Raw genomic sequence first — 4289 nt, forward strand, 5'->3', positions numbered from 1 at the left:
TAGAGACATAAAAATCTCTCTAAGGTCAGGGCGTGACAACATACAACACCTGTTCTGACAGCCACATTCTGTTAAAGGTCCTCAAAGCACACACATCCCTGGGTTGCTCGTCTTTTCAGTTCGCTGCATCTAGCGACTGGAACGAGCTGCAACAAACGCTCAAACTGGACCGTTTTATCTCCATCTCTTCATTCAAAGACTCAATCATGGACACTCTTACTGACAGTTGTGGCTGCTTCGCGTGATGTATTGTTGTCTCTACTTTCTTGCCTTTTGTGCTGTTGTCAGTGCCCAATAATGTTTGTACCATGTTTTGTGCTGCTACCATGTTGTGCTGCTGCCATGTTGTGTTGCTACCATGCTGCGTTTTCATGTGTTGCTGTCATGCTATGTTGTTGTCTTAGGTCGCTCTTTATGTAGTGTTATGTTGTCTCTCTTGTCGTGATGTGTGCTTTGTCCTATATTTTTATTAGATTTTTTATTTTGAGTACCAGACCCTGTCCCCGCAGGATGCCTTTTGCCTTCTGGTAGGCCATCATTGTAAATAAGAATTTGTTCTTAACTGACTTACCTAGTTAATAAAGGTAGTAAAAAAATGTTTTAAATGTCAAATCAAACTTCATGGCATCCCAATCTTTAAATATTTATGTTCCCAAGAAATATGAGCTACTGGTTGTGTCCATAAACCAAAATACACATGTATTTGTTGCTGGGCTTTACCACCCCCCTACTGCCATGGCGGATGCTATCTGACTCAATTGATATCAAAACCTACACAACTAAATGTGAAAAGCCCTGTTAACTCTTCATTGATTGATTTAATTCCTACTAATAACCCCCATAAATATTTGTCTAGTGGAGTATTTGTATATGATCTCGGTGATCATTGTCCCATAGTATGTATTAGAGATAGGAAACAGCAAAATACTAATCTTTGTTTAATTAAGAAGAGACATTTTAAGTTTTTTGCTCAATGATTTTTACATGACATGTTCTACTCTGATTTAGCCACTGTCTCCTGTATTCCTGACCCTGAGTTGGCTCTTGAAAATGTATCCTCCATATGTATTTCTCTGGCGGATAAACATGCCTCATTTAAACAATTCAGAGTCAAAGATAGATCAAAACCCTGGTTTTCTTCGGAATTATCTGATCTTATTCAGAGGAGAAATCAGGCCTGGACCAAAGCAAAGAAAAGTGAGTCGGTAGTGGACCGGCAATCTTTCAGACAATTGAGAAACAGATTTACTCTCTTGATTAAGAAAGCTAAATCAAGCTACTTTTAAAGCTCTATTGCTCACTCTGCTGGTGATCCTTTAAAATCTTGAAAAACAGTAAATGTACCGAGGCGTAGATTACTCTTTTTCCCTGCCTAAGCAAGTTCTGTCTGACTCTGACATCATAACTGAGAAAAATGGGATAAGTGATGCTTTTAATCATAATTGTTTATTAACTTTTTATTTGAGGTAAACTTTGGTTTAATTGACCCTGGTCAGTCAATCAACTGCTCTTCCCTCTGCCAGCCTCTAGCTGACCTGAAGGTTAACCCGTCAACTTGTAGTGAATCTTTGTTTTCATTTCAACAATTTGCTATCTGTGATTTGCTATATTCCTTGCTTAAGACTGATGTAAAAAAAAAATCCACTGGAGATGATATGCTTGATCCATTTTTGCTGCAGCTATTAACCCCCCGTTTGCTGAATCATTAACCCATATTTTTAATCTGACGATAATATCTGGTACTCTCCCTTCACAAAGGTGGTGACCCTTGTGACCTAAATAATTAATTGGCCTATTTCTAAACCATCTTGCCTAGCTAAAATATTAGAATCCTTGATTAATTCTTAGCTAAGATCTTTCTTATCTTTGAAAAGTATTCTAAATGTACATCAGTCGGTTTTAGACCAGGTCATAGCACTACTCATAGCTGCATCCCTGGCTATACATGATGTGGTTAACTGTATGGATAAATGGCAACATTGTGCTGCCCTCTTCATTGACCTGTCAAAGGCTTGTGATACTGTTGATCATTCACTGCTTATTCAGAGGTTTTTGACAGACAGAACAGCTACTGATGGTATTAAATCAGCTTTCCAGGATATTACGAAAGGTGTCCCTCAGGGGTTGATTCTCGGTCCTGTACTTTTTACTGTTTACATTAACAATATTGACTTGTCTGTAAAAATTGAAATCTGGACTTGTACTGAGTGCAGGTGAAACTAAGTATATGTTATTCTCTAGAGCACCAAAAAACAAGTCTGATGATTTAAGCATATGTACTTTGGATGGTGTTCATATTGATTGTGCCTGTGATTACAAATATCTGGGTGTCTGGATAGACGAAAAGCTGTCTTTTAAAAAGCTTATTGATAAGTTAGTTAATAAGTTAGTCAGTCGACATTCCTATCGGTCCTAGACTATTGGGGTGGCAGGTAGCCTAGTGGTTAGAGCGTTGGACTAGTAACAAAAGGTTGCAAGATCAAATCCCTGAGCTGACAAGGTAAAAATCTGTTGTTCTGCCCTTGAACAAGTTAACCACTGTTTCTACGCTGTCATTGAAAATAAGAATGTGTTCTTAACTGACTTGCCTAGTTAAATAAATAAAAATGGTGACACCATCTATATAAATTCAGCTGCTACTTCGTTAGATGCAGTTTATCATGGCACACTGCGCTTTATTACGGGCAACAATTTTAGTAATAATCACTGCATTCTCTACCAGAAAGTTGGTTGGCCCTCTTTGATGTCACTGATACATTGCTGTGTTTAAAATAAAGCCGTTTTACAAAATCCCACTCGTCATTACTAAACTTTGGAAATACACTAGGAGTTACCACACAACGTCTCAGGGATGGCTAATTCTGGAAATTCCTTTGGTCTCTACTGAGTTAGGAAAATCAGCTTGTAGTTTTCTTGCACCTTATTTATGGAGCAATCTTCAAAATGTTTTTAAATTTGAGGACCTTATTACTGATGAATGTGTTTGTTTTTTATGACCATGTTTATCTTTTTGCTTGCATTTTGTATTGATATTTTGATGTGTGTATTTTCTGTAATTTATTTAATTCAGGTCTCATCTGTAGAGATGAGACCTTGATCTCAGTATTACTCCCTGATAAAATGAAAGTTAAAAAAATCAATAATAATATTTCAATAATTTTTGTGTTTGGAATGCCGTAGTTGCTTTGGGAGATAATGCTGTCATGATGAGAATGTTGTACGCATTTGTAGACCAATTTTGAATCTGTAGTATTAGTACATAGTCCATAATGCTCATTGACTGGATATTGCAAATTACCATGGCAACTATGCATCACAACAGTAAACCATGGCAATTATGCATCACAATAGTAATTATATTTATATTGTGTAGGGCAGAGTTCGGCGTTCGACCAGCCACGTGCAACATGCGCATGCACAGTTACAAGCGGCAGGCAGGCGAGCAATATCCACAGTCGTAGTACAGATGAAGCCTGAGCGGGAATGTGAAGCTACATGAAGCCGCCTGCGGAAATCTAGCTTCTTTTGTAGTATACCCCTATAGCCAGTTTCTTTTGAAACCTATTTTACTGTGCCAGGTCACATAGACCGTATGGTCACACAAGGTGTCACCTGTGGATTCAAAATGGAAAGCCTAATATTTGGGGTAGATGTTCTGAAAACGTATCTATATATAGACATATTATACAGTATGAAATGGCTTGGTCTTTCACATCATGAATTTACAATCATATTATCATAAATGTATATGGTTTATTATGCTTTCATTATGTACTAGACCATATGGTTGAAAAGTTTCTTTTTCTCAGACATAAATAAACAATTCCAGGTGAAAGTCAAAGACCTAGCTTTCTGGGGGGACACATTTTGCAGGTTTCCCAAGGCGCTGACACTCTTATCCAGAGCGATTAGGGTGAAGTGCCTTGCTCTAGGGCACATTAACAGATTTTTCACCTTGTCGGTTCGGGGATTCAAACCAGTGACCTTTCGGTTACTGGCCCAACGCGCTTAACCGCTAGGCTACCTGCCACCACACTACTACATTGCTTCAACACCATAGTACCCTCCAAGCTCATCATTAAGCTAGAGGCCCTGGGTCTCAACCCCGGCCTGTGCAATTGGGTCCTGGACTTCCTGACGGGCCGCCTCCAGGTCGTGAAGATAGGAAAAAACATCTCCACTTTGCTGATCCTCAACACTCGGGCCCCACAACGGTGCGTGCTCAACCTCCTCCTGTGCTCCCTGTTCACTCATGACTGCGTGGCCATGCACGCCTCCAACTCAAACAT

Source organism: Salvelinus alpinus, chromosome 35, assembly GCF_045679555.1.
Source record: "Salvelinus alpinus chromosome 35, SLU_Salpinus.1, whole genome shotgun sequence".
NCBI classification, from domain to species: Eukaryota; Metazoa; Chordata; class Actinopteri; order Salmoniformes; family Salmonidae; genus Salvelinus; species Salvelinus alpinus.